Consider the following 12,824-nt stretch of genomic DNA (forward strand, 5'->3'; position numbering starts at 1 on the left):
AAAGTTTTGGGGAATAATGCATAAGGGATAACGGTTAAAGGAGATAAGTCACATTAGTTAGGACTCTTCCAGTTGTGAGTGACAAGAGCTGAATTCAGCAAACTTAAGGAAAAAGGGAACAGTTACGCTTCTTTGTTGCTATATTACAGTCCCCTAAACTTAGTGACTTTAAACAATGGTTATTTTAGTATATAGCACAATTTCATGGATCAGGAATTTGAGTAGGGCCCAACTGAATGATTCTTCAGCTTCCTGTGGTATCCACTGAGGTCACTTGGTGATACTTAGCTAGCTGCTGGGCTGGGCTGGGCTGGGCTGGGCTGGGCTGGGCCAGAGGGTCCAAGATGCCTTCACTCACATGCCTGGCATTTTGCTGTGGACAGCCAGAGGGCTGGGCTCAGCTGGGCCCCTCTCGCTTTCCATGCAGTGTCAGGGCCTTGTCTATCATGGTCTCTTCCAAGGCAAAAGTTGCCAGTCCTTCTTAAGGCTAGGCCTGGAATTGATAGTGTCACTTCCATCATATTCTCTTAGAGCAAGTCACAGACTAGCCAAGATTCAAGGGGAAGAGAAAATAGACCCCATTTCTCCATGGGAGGAATGCCAGAAATTTGCAGCCATCTGTATGTAATCTGCTACAGGAACATATTGACCATCTGTTAAGTCTAAGACTTCAACAAAAGAGATTTATTTTCTCATAGTTCTGGAGGCTGGAAGTCCAAGATCCAAGTGTCAGCAGGATTGGTTTCTCCTGAGACTCTCCTTGGCTTGCACATGGCCACCCTCTTGCCTCTTCACATGGTCATCCCTGTGTGCACACACACCCCTGCTGTCTGTCCTTCTTCTTCTTTTTAAAAAAGATTTTATTTATTTATTTTAGAGAGAGAACAAGAGAGAATGAGTGGGGGGAGGAGCTGAGGGGGAAGGAGAAGCAGACTCTGTGCTGAGTGCAGAGCCCAGTGCAGAGCTTGATCCCACAACCCTGAGATAATGACTTGAGCTGAAATCCAGAGTCTGCCACTTACCTACTGAGCCACCCAGGCACCCCATCCCTCTTCTTACAAGGACACAAGTCATATTGGATTAGGACCCACCTAACAGCCTCAGTTTAACTTAATCACCTCACTGAAGGCCCTGTCCAAATACAGTCACATGGATTAGGGTCCATCTGTATGACCTCATTTTACCTTAATTACCTTTTTAAAGGCCCTGTCTTCAAATACAGTTACATTCTGGGGTACTGGGTGTTGGAACTTCAGCAAATGAATTGGATGGGATGAGGAAGACACAATTCAGCCTATAACAGGGAATATCTGTACTTCAAGCATGACTGGATCTAGGTATTCAAATGACATTATTAAGAGTCTGCCATCCTTATGCCTTTGCTCTGCTTCCTTCTGTGTTTACTTGACCTCTGGAGGCTCTCTCCACCTAGTGGCAAAATGGCCAGGAGCAGCCACACGATTGTATCCTATCTCAGCAACTCTAGCTGAAACAGGACTTGTCTTCCTCTTGGAGACACATCAATTCCAGAGAAGACTCTGATTGGCCCTGCTTCAGTCACAGGGCCATCCTCAACTAATGTCCAGGTAGGTGAGGTACTTTTGTGGGCCAGGCCTAAACCTGCCTACTGTGCAACTCCAGTCCCATGGAAACCACAATAAAAGCTCCCACACGTGCTTCCCCCTCACTCCTACCTCCTGACCAACCCTGGTGCTTCCCTGTGTGGCCCTGTGTGGCATGGTGTGCCCCCTCTTGGGAACTTTGAAATTTTTTAAAAAGATTTTATTTATTGTCAGAGAGAAAGAGCAAGTGCACAAGCAAGGGGAGAGGCAGAGGGAGAGGGAGAAGCAGGACCCTGGGATCATGACCTGAGCTGAAGGCAGATGCTTAACCGACTGAGCCACCCAGGGGTTCCCACCTCTTGGGAACTTTGAATAACAAACTATCTTTTCAATGCAGCCATCCCCCGATCTGTTGGCTTCACCACACTTGAATACAAACAAAATCCCACTCCTGGGGAGGAGACAGACTGGGCAAAGCAGAGGGACCAGGGAGCAGGGCAGTTGCAGTTGCCAGGGCAAGAAAGGAAAGGGACCAGTTATGGAATCAGTGGTACATCTACACAACAGAGCACTACGCAGCTGTGAAAAAGACTGAGGAAGCTGTCAATGTACTAATATGCCCAGATACGGTGGAAATATTAAGAGAAAGAGGAAAGGTGCAAAAAAAATTAGTCTGGAAAAAAATCATATACATACTGAGACATTACAGGGCTGGGAGAGAAGCTGAGGAAAGGCACCACCATGAAGGGCCACTGGGTTGGTTGGAGGGCTGGGACTTTGTTGTGGGGGTGCTGGGGAGCCATGGGATGGCTGGGCAGGGAAATGCAGGCCAGCTCTGGGGCAGGAGGCTGGAAAAGAGGCTAGGAAGAGGATCCGGGCCAAGAGAGTAGGGATTTGTATGCCTGTTTGATAAGGAGAGGGGGGTGCTGGTCACATAACCAGGAAATGGAGGGAAGGGGTCTTCTGACCCCCAGCCCAGGGTTCCTTCTAGGAACAGGGAGACTGAGCACAGTATTTTTTTTTTTTAAAGATTTTATTTATTTATTTGACAGAGAGACACAGCGAGAGAGGGAACACAAGCAGGGGGAGTAGGAAAGAGAGAAGCAGGCTTCCCACCGAGCAGGGAGCCCGATGCGGGGCTCGACCCCAGGACCCTGAGATCATGACCTGAGCTGAAGGCAGTCGCTTAACCAACTGAGCCACCCAGGCGCCCCTGAGCACAGTATTAACCACAGGGCTCATTACCTTAGAATGAAGATACTTCAGTGGTGGGAGGACAGGCCCAGTGTCAAGTTCAAAGAGGTCCCAGTCATTCAGAAACCAGAGCTGCTGGAGGAGCCAGAAACAGCCGTGAAGTCTGAAGCCAAAACCGCTGGGCATCGGATGGAGGTAAGTCCCTGGGCTGGGACTGGCCACCAGCCAGGCTGATGCACAGCTGAGGCCAGCTGAACTCAACAAGCTGCCTGAACTCACCCACTGCCCATTGGCACAACCAGGGAACACTCTTTAGAAACAAAGATTGTCAGGGGCCCCTGGACCGGCAAACCCAACCCCTCAGGGTCAGAGACCCTCTCTGCACTGCCGGCAATCTCTCCTCCTCATTCCAAGGTGTGGCCACTGGCAGGACTGGGCCTTCCCCGAGTGTCTGTCTGGTTCCTCAAGCCAAGTCCCCTTCCCAGCAGCAGAGCCCCCTTTGCTGTGGATGGTGAGATGGTGGATGGTAACTTAATTATTTCTTTAAAGGCCCTGTCTCCAAATAAAGTCAGTGTGAGGTACTGGGGGTTAGGACTTCAACATATGAATTGTGGGGGGGAAGGGGGCCACGAGGGGAGGGCACGGTTCTGCCTGTGACAGAGGCATCAAGGAGTTAGTCATATCCCTCCATTGGTGGGGACCCAGAGAGGGGAAGGGCTTGGCCAAGACAGAAGAATGCCAGGATCTGGTTCCCCCACAGTCTAGGGCTCTTGAGCCAGAAGGACAAACCATGGACGGGAAAACTCCCAGACAGATCAAGACAGACACCTGGCTTGCAGACACCTAGATCCACCGGCCCAGTTAGACCTCACAGACCTACAGAGCTGGAGCAGCAACTCCATGTGAGACTCTAAGACCAGAGACCAGCGCCAGGAGCTCACGCATTCACCCCACAAGGACTCCCACGAGCCGGGCCTGTTTGTCAACCCGTTCCACCGCCAGGGACGTGCCTGCTCCCTGCCCTTGAGCAGCGCGGTCTGGGCAGGCAGGCCGACCTGCAGGAGCACAGATGACATACAGAGGAGCCTGGGGGGAGACAGCACTAGCAAATGGGCTAAAGCCATTGTCCACATGGGCACTGTGACCCAGAGTGACAGTGACCCTCCTGCAGCCTTGGGCACTGCCAAGCAAAGCTAGGCTCTGCACTCTACAGAGGGAAACTGAGACCCGCGGGAGGGAAGCGCCTGAAACACTAAAGAAGCCCCAAAGGTTTTCTGCAGGGACACTGGGGATCATGAGGCCTGCCCTCCACACCCCCCACATTGCAAACGGGGAAATGGAGGCTCACAGTGCCTCGGACCACACAGCAAGACTGTGCACTGCTCAGGACCCCTCCATCCCAGGACCCTTGTTCCCTGGAGCAGTCGTCCCTGTCCCCTGGCTATTTTCTCCTGACCTTATAAGACTATAGTGCGGAGGCTGCAAACTCAAAAGCCCACAGGGGTCCGGCAGGTAACAAAGTGAGTGCTTTTGGCCCCTATGGGAACCAGGTGGTCTTGAGAGCAGGGGCCCCACCTGAAGGGGGCGCCAGCAGCAGCGAACTCAGCTCCAACTCTTACCTGCCCCCTCCCCCAGCAGGAATGAGATCTGCTGGGTCTTCTGGTTTCTGTTTTATCTATTCATTTGTTTGTTTTCAGAAGAATCCAGAAATCTAGATTCCAGTGTGAAATTTCTGGATTCAAACTATTAGTAACTGTTTTTAAAAAGCAGCACGGGCCGCCGAAAAGCCATATGTGGACCTGTTGTTTGCAAGTCTGATCAGAAGCATAGATGTGGAGGAGACACCTTTTCTCTAAACACACCTCCTGCCCAAAGGTGTTGTTATTCAGAATGCGAGCACCTTGCCCAGTGGAAAAAGAATCCCTAGACCCTGGGCAGCGGCTTGGGTCTGGAAGGATGAGGAAGAATTATTTAGGTGGAAAAAGACATTCCAGGAATTCATTCACGTGTGCTGTCACAAACAGCTGTGGTGTCCCCATGTGGCAGGTCTTGGGTCGGGGACACAGAAGAGTGAGGTTCAGGTCCTGCCCGCAAGGCCCTCCCGGCTCTTGCCTCGCCGGAGCATTACCACCTGAGCTGGGCAGACATGCTGGGAGCAGGGAAGCCACAGGACGGAAAGCGGGGGTGGGGGGGGTGGGGGGGGTGGGGGGGCGTTGGGATGCTCCAGTGAGGACAGCACAAACAGGGGGCGACAGCAGGGAAGAATGAGCCAGGCAAGGCACCGCAGGCCTGCCGGAGGAATCTCCCCTGCTCACCGGCCTCAGTGGTCACCCAGCCAGTTACAGACTCATGGACACAGGGATACCTAGTTCAAGAAAAAACGTGCTGTCCCCACAGGTGGGTGGCGGGAGCAGCTCCACAGATGAAGATGAGGTTGGAAAGTGGATCATCAGCCAAGGAGTGGCTGCCTGGCCGACCTCTCTCCAGAGTCTCTGGTTCACCCCCCACCCCTCCTCGTCACTCTCTGCCTCTGTCACCATCCCTGTCTCGCCCGTTCCCTCTGTTTGTCATCTAATACACGTTTTCCCCAGGCCCCCAGGTGCCACACTCATGCTGAGCCTTGCAGGGACACAGGCGTGAGACCAGCACGTCCCTGTCCAGACTGGGACACAGGTGCCTCTGGGGGAGGGGGGGCTGAGAGTGGGGGGGGGTCACTGAGGCTCAGAGGTGAATGCCTAAGCTGCTGAAAGCCATTATCCATCAGAGGAGGATACTTCGTCCCCATCTAGCCTGAGGCGACTACTCACTCCCCAGACAAACTCCCGGTCTCTGATTATGTGGTCAACAGTGACTCATGTCACTGGCCAAATCTTGCTATTTCCTCACTCGACCCGAGGAGGAGATCATGGGGGAAGTGGACTTTATAAATACCTTTCCCCTGTTCCTTCAGGAGATGATGAGGACAACCGTGATGATGGCACCCAGTGCACTCCAAACCCTCACGCCTTCTTCATTCACATAGCCCAGCAGCACCATGGAACGGGTCTGGTGGTCATGTTCATTTTACAGAGGAGGAAACTGAGGCCCAGAAAGGTTAAGAAACCTCCCTAAGGGGGATAAAAAGAAAGAAACCTCCCTAAGGCCACACCTCAACTTTATGAGACAGGAGCTAGTCCCCCACCTTTTCCCACAAGGCAGCTGACATTCAGAAAGGGGAGGGTCCTTCCCACCCACTCCTGGGAGCCCAGTCCATCAGGATGGCTTCTACTGATGCGGGAGACCTGAAGGCTGGAGCAGGCTGGAGAAGGAATCTCTCTGGGAGCAAGTCCCTGCTCCCCACCCATCTCATTCTCTCAGCAGTCCCAATCGGGTTCCATTCTCAGTTAACCCTTTGTGTGCCTGCACTTTGTTAGGTTTGGAAGATGGTGGTGGACAGGGCTGCCACTGTCCCTGCCTCTCCAGGGTAGGGATCCCCATTGGTCACTGCAGCGGGGCTGTGGGAGCATGAACCTTCATGGTCGGTCACGGGGCGCTGGAGCTGGGCTACCTGTGATGGGACCCCAGCACCGCCCCGAGTGTGGGCTGGTCATGTACCCCATTCCCAGCTTCATCTGCAGAATGGGAGCATAACATCGTGCGTCACTGTGAGGTGGGACTGTGTTCATGGCTACCTGGCACTGAGCAGGGCATTGAGGCCCCTGGAATGGCAGCTCGTGTCTGTTGAGCTCTTTGTGTGCACCACATCCTACTCTAAGCACGTTAAGATCCTCCTATTTGTACCATCAGGGTTCAACCTGAGAAAAAGAACCAGTAGCCGACCTGTATTAAGAGATCCATTGCAAGGAATTAGCTTATGTGACTGTGGGGCTGGCTAGGCAGGTCTGACATCCGCCGGGCAGGCAGGCTGTCAGGGCAGGCGGGAGACTCTCAGGCACGGGAAACTGTTGTCCCCAAGCAGAATTTCTTCTCCTGGGAATCCTCTGTTCTGCTCTAAAGGCCTTCCCACTGACTGAATCAAGCCCACCCGCATGACTGAGAATTATCTCAACTGATGAGAGATGTCAGTCACATGTACAGGATACCTTCAGGGCAACAGTGGCTGGAGTTTGACTGACAGGGGACTCTGGTCTAGCCACGTTCACGCGTAAAGCTGACTGTCCCACCATTGGATCCCCACCCCCGCCCTGTGAGGTGGCTGCTGTTATCCCCATGCTATAGAGAGGCACAAAGAGACTCAGGTTAAGGAGGCTGCCTGGTTGAACACAGGTCGAGGTGCTGGAGCCAGGGCTTGGACAACCCCCCCCACCTGCCCCAGGCAGTGAGCATCCTCAGCTGCTGTTACCAACACCCAGCACAGTGCCAGGGACCCGAGAGTGGCAGGAAAAAGGAAAATGTATTACGAAGTGGGTGACCATCGCTGACCTTCCGCGGGGTGGAAGCCAGTGAAGAGGTTAAGGAGTTATTCTTTCAAAAATGTATTGAGAGCCTCACTGTGTGTGAGGCACGGAGGGCATAACACCCATCGGGAGAGACAAGTTCCCTGCCCTCAGGGAGCTTAGAGTCCCATGGGGGAGACACTGAGCAAGTGGACAGGAATAAATAAATGGGATACGTGACAGGTAAGGGATGGTAAGGAAAACAGTGGGTGCCCCTGGCCTAGGGGCCAAGGGTGGCCGTGGAAGGCTCTCTGAGGAGGTGAAGGTCTTAGAAGAAGAGAGCATAGGCAGAGGGTAGAGACGAGCAAAGGTCTGGGGGCTGAGTGCCCGGTGTGTTTGCAGAAAGGGAAAAAGCCAATGCAAGAATTCTCCAGAAGGATGCTGCAGTTCCCACAGGACCCAACCAAGAGCCCCCTGAGAACCCACAAACACAAGGCGCGGGCCACTTCCAACACCACCTGTTCTTATTTTAACTTCCAGCTGTGGCTTTAATGAGTTCCTCATTTTCAAAGAGGCTTTGCAGAAACAAGTTACAAAGGGGAACAAAATGAAAAAGCAAGACTCCTGCCTCATCCCACTCCCCAGAGACAACCACTGTCCTTGGTTCCTGTGTTTTCCCCCAGAGCAGTGGTTCTCCCTGGGAGCAACGTTGCCCCTCCCCGGAGACACTCTGGGTTGTACTGACCATTACGGGCGGGCGGCAGGAAGAGATCTCCTGACATCTAGGGCTCGAGTCCCGGGTGCTGCTCAACATCTTGCAATGCCCAGCACCTGATGAACACTCACTGAGTAATAACAAAGCCTAAGCTAGCACTGGGACAGTCCCCTCCAGTAAGATTCCTAAGCAACTTCTGATAACAGATGACGCTTACAGAGGTGTGCTCAGGGTTAGGGCTCCCAGGATCCAGCAACATAGGAAGGAAAGAGTCCTTCCAGATTCTGCTGCATCCTGGTGGAACCAGGGGGAGAAATGTGCCCCTGGGGCCTCACTGAGAACCAGTGCTGGGCAGAGGGGCAACCCGACAGGAACCAAGGAGGGCAGTGGGCAAGGAAGACAGCATTCTCCAGCCACCCTCCAGGGTTCAGCCTGTGCCTCCCTTTTGCCAAACCCACCTTGAAGTCAAAGGGCAGGGGAGCTTGTTGATGTGATCAGTAGAGGTCAGCCTCCCAGGCCTGTGTCAGGGGAGTGGAGGATGGAGGAGGGATGCAGTGAGAGGCTGAGTAATGGTCCCCAAAGATATCTGATCCTAATGCCTGGAACCCATGAATGCTACTTTATGAAGGAAAAAATGATCTTTTCAGTTATGATTAGATGAAGGATCCTGAGGTGAGGGGATTATCCTGGATGACCCAAGTGGGCCCTAAATACAATCACAATACCCTTACATGAGGGGCAGAGCTTGGGGCCACGCAGCCACAAGCCAAGGAATGCAGGTGGCAACCAAAAAATTCTCCCCTGCCCCACCCCAGAAGCCTCCCAAGGAAGCACAGCCCTGTTGACATCTTGCTTTCATCCCGGCGAAATCGGTGTTGGACTGCTGGCCTCCACAACTGGGAGGGAACGACGTGTGTGGTTTTAAGCTGCCATGTTTTTGGTAATTTGTTTCAGCAGTCACGGGAAGCCCGGGCAGATGGGGATGGTGATACAGAGGGAGACAGCAGCACGGCAGAAATCATGAGAGCTCTCCCTCCTGGCTGGGTGCTGGGATGGGTGCTGTTCCGATGTCCGGAAATTCCCTTCATTCTCAAGCAACCCCAAGAGCAGGAATCACTATTACCTTCAGTTTTTTGGATGATGAAACGAAAGCACAAAAATATTAAGTAACTTGCCCTGCCAAGCATTTTCTTTTTCTTTTTTTAAAGATTTTTATTTATTTATTTGAGAGAGAGAATGAGACAGAGAGCATGAGAGGGGGGAGGGTCAGAGAGAGAGGCAGACTCCCCGCCGAGCAGGGAGCCCGACGCGGGACTCGATCCCGGGACTCCAGGATCATGACCTGAGCCGAAGGCAGTCGCTTCACCAACTGAGCCACCCAGGCGCCCAGCATTTTCTTTTTCAAATTGAACAGGGAAATTTTAATATAAGGAATTATTAACTCTAACAGGTAATATTCTATAAAGGGGTAGAGGAATATTGTAGGATTCAGGGAGGATGCCCGAGGAAGGAATGAACTTGGAAAGGGCCCTCCCCACCAAGGCTGGGGTGCAGCCCACACTGTAAGATATGTGGCTGTGGATCACTGGACGGTGGGGGAGGTGGCTGGCTTGCCCAGACCAGAGCTGGTCCACAGATGCTGAGCAAGCAGAGAACACCCCTCCCAAGTGCTGGCAGGGTGAGGCTGGAAAGCCAGCTTCTGGGACACACTGGGAAGGCCTCAACTGGGAAAACACTGAAACTTGATGAGATGCCATCCACATGGATGAAACCTGATGGAAGTGAGCACCACTGAATACGCCCATGTGTGTCACTGGTGACTAGAGGATAAGAGCAAGAGGAAGCCCAAGGAAAAGTCAGAACAAGGGAAAAGCCCTGTTCCTTCTGCAGTGTCCCTCAGGCTCCCTCTACTGACAAAGCTTAGCAGCCCACTCACTGCAAAGGGAGGATATTTAAAGATTCCAGCTCTATTTTTGCAGAGCTGGTAGCAAAGGGTGGCTTTGGAGCATAGAGGCAATAGTCAAGTAGTATGATTATCCTCTCATTGTGCCAGGTCTGGGAGAGGTGGGATATTCTCTTTATGTGATTATCAGATATCCTTTTGTGTGTGTGTGTGTGAAGTGCCTGTTCAGGTCTTTTTGCCAAGTTTAAAAAATGAGTTGTCTCTTGTTGATTTGTAGTAGTTCTTTATATATTCTGGCTGCTAGTTTATTGTCAAATACACATATGACAGATATCTTCAGTCACGTCTAAGGCTTTGGGAAATTTTTTTACTTCTCTGTGTCTCTATTTCCTCATCCATGAAATAAAGACAAGACACACATAATAAGGATGTCATGAAGCTTCGAGGAGGTAATATTGAAAAAGTGCTCAGAAAGATGCCGGCACGTAGTAAGCACTCCTGTTGTCATCAGGCCTGGCGTGGGCCAATCCAGGAAGAGGAATCCTGTCCTCATCCCAAGTTTGGATGGTCCTGAGTTCAAGGGGAGGAATAAATGGTCTTTTGCCAGGGCCACCGCAGATTCTGTGCAGTGGCATACTGGTACAATGACCCTCCAAAACAAAGCTCTGATTTGTAGCGGTTGCTAGTTGCCGTGGTGTAAGTACTCCCTTCATGGCCGATTTCAAGCTAACAATGGTTTAACATCCAGCCTTCAAAATTACTGGAAATCTAGCAGTCTGTTCTCCGGAGCCAGTGCAAGTCATCTGCTGTGTACCCGCAGCTCCTGTACCACCAGGTCGGGTTAACTTAGGTGGATCTCTTCCTCTCTGTGGATCTTCGTCCCTTCCACCTGTCTAAATGGGGCAAGTCATCCAACTCATTCATGCAGTACTGATTTAGTGGGCACCTTCTATGTCAGTCACTGGGCTTGGCTCTGGAGATGCAGACTTGAGCAAAAGCAAAGAAGACCCTCCCTAGCAAAGATATTCTGAAGGTAGGGGCGGTGGAGGGGGGTAGGGTAATGACTGAAAGTAAATAAGCAAGCACATGAAATCAGGGAATTATAAGATCTACGGAGAAAACAAAGCAAGTATGACAGCTCTTGTGTTGGGAGGGGGTTTACTTTGGCTAGCATGATTGACAAAGCATTCTTAAAGGTGACACCTGATATGGGGCGCCTCCGTGGCTCAGTCGGTTAAGCATCTGCCTTCCGCTCAGGTCATGATCTCAGGGGCCTGGGATCTAGCCCTGCATCTGGCTCCCTGCTCAGCTGAGAGTCTGCTTCTCCCTTTTCCTCTGCCCCTCCTCCCGCTCTCTCTCTCTCTCTCTCAAATAAATAAATAAAATCTTTAAAAAATAAAGGTGACCCCTGATAAAGAGTCTGGTACCAATCTGGTGGGAAGAGCATTCCAGCAGAGGGAACAGCCAGTGCAACAAAGACCTGTGGCTGCAACAAGTTTGGCTTGTTTGAGGAACAGAATGAAAGCCAGAGCAGCTGGAGCTGAGTGAATGTTTGAGGCTGGGCAGGGGCATCGGCTGGTTTATGCGTTCAGTGGTTGTGCATTTGAACGCAGAAGCAAAGGTAGACCAGGACACTGGCTGGTGTAGTCAGAGCAGTCCTACAGGGGGCGATGGTGGCGGCTGAGACCGGTGAGAGTACCCAGGACAGGGAGGAGTGGACAGAGTAGAGACCCTGTTTTAAAGGCAGAGCAGGCTGCTCTTGCAGACAGACTAGATGTGGGGGGAAGAAGGGAGGATGTGTTTGTGAGGTAGACTTCAGAAACTCCTGCCTGCAACTGCCGCAGACATGGAGTAGGTTGAGACTTCTCTTGCTTTCAGAGGTCAATACGGGAGACGGGGACAGGGACACCTCAGGCGGGCCCGGAGGGAGGGCCCTACCTAGTGGTGTAGGAAAGACGTTAGGGCTCGAAGCTGACGGCCAAGAAAGAATTCTTGAGATGTCTTTGGTGCAAAAAAAGTGGTTTTCTTACAGCACAGGGACAGGACCCATGGGCAGAAAGAACTGCCCTGGGGTCGTGAAGAGTGGCTCATTATATACTTTCAAGTTGGGAGGGGCTTAGGGATAGCGTAAGGCTCCCAGGTATTTTGGAAACAAGGTTTCCAGGATCCTGAAGGGGGCTAGCTGTTAGGAAAAGGTCATTTATTACTGTTTAGTAAAAACTCAGTCATGAGACCCTTCAGATGTATATAGGTGGGTCATATGCTTGGGGGATGGTTGTCAACATGTCTCTTGAGGGGTGTAGGGGGTAGAGAAAAAGGAAGTTTCCAAAAGCATTTTTATATGTTAAAGTAGACTTACAGGATCCTGGGGATCGGGCTAAGATTGCCTTTTGCCCTTAGCAAAGTATTAACATCAAGGCAGCTGAGTTCTTAAAGGAATGTCACTTTGCCTGTTTTGAGGACTTGTCAGTGGGCTGTAGACAGTAAAGAAACTTAATAATTTTTCTTCTGCCTTTGTTTCCCACATCACATAGCAAGTGGGTGCCTGGTGGGACCAAGAGGAAAGAACTAACCACAGGTTGTTGGGATACTGGGCAGAGCCAGCAGTTTCCCCAGGATCTCTCTTCTCTTCTCAATAACCTTGGGAAATAGAGATGATTCCCTCTTGCGGGGCAGACAGGGAGGTTCTGGGAAGAGAAGTGACTTGTCTAAGGTCACACAGCCAAATAAGTGAAAGAATGGGGAGTCCTGATTTTCTGCGCCTTACCATCTCCTCCCCACTCCCACGACCAGGTCCCTGGTCCTGCCCCATTCCCCCTGTTATCCTGAGGAGGAGGACTGGAGTAAAGAGAAAAAGGAAATTTTACTCCAAGAGGCAGTGTTATTCATGAAAGTAGATAGAGAAGCTGAACTGTGTCCTGCAAGAAAAGGAACTGGAATCCTAGACTCCTGGGTCTGAGAGAAGAGGGACTGGGAGCCTGGACACCTGGGTCTGAGGGAGGAGGGGGCTGGGGGGGTTGGGGGCCTGGATTCCTGGGTCTGAGGGAGGAAGGGGTTGGGGGTAGGACTCCTGG

The sequence above is a fragment of the Leptonychotes weddellii genome, chromosome 16, assembly GCF_054177405.1.
Source record: "Leptonychotes weddellii isolate Sample4059 chromosome 16, ASM5417740v2, whole genome shotgun sequence".
NCBI classification, from domain to species: Eukaryota; Metazoa; Chordata; class Mammalia; order Carnivora; family Phocidae; genus Leptonychotes; species Leptonychotes weddellii.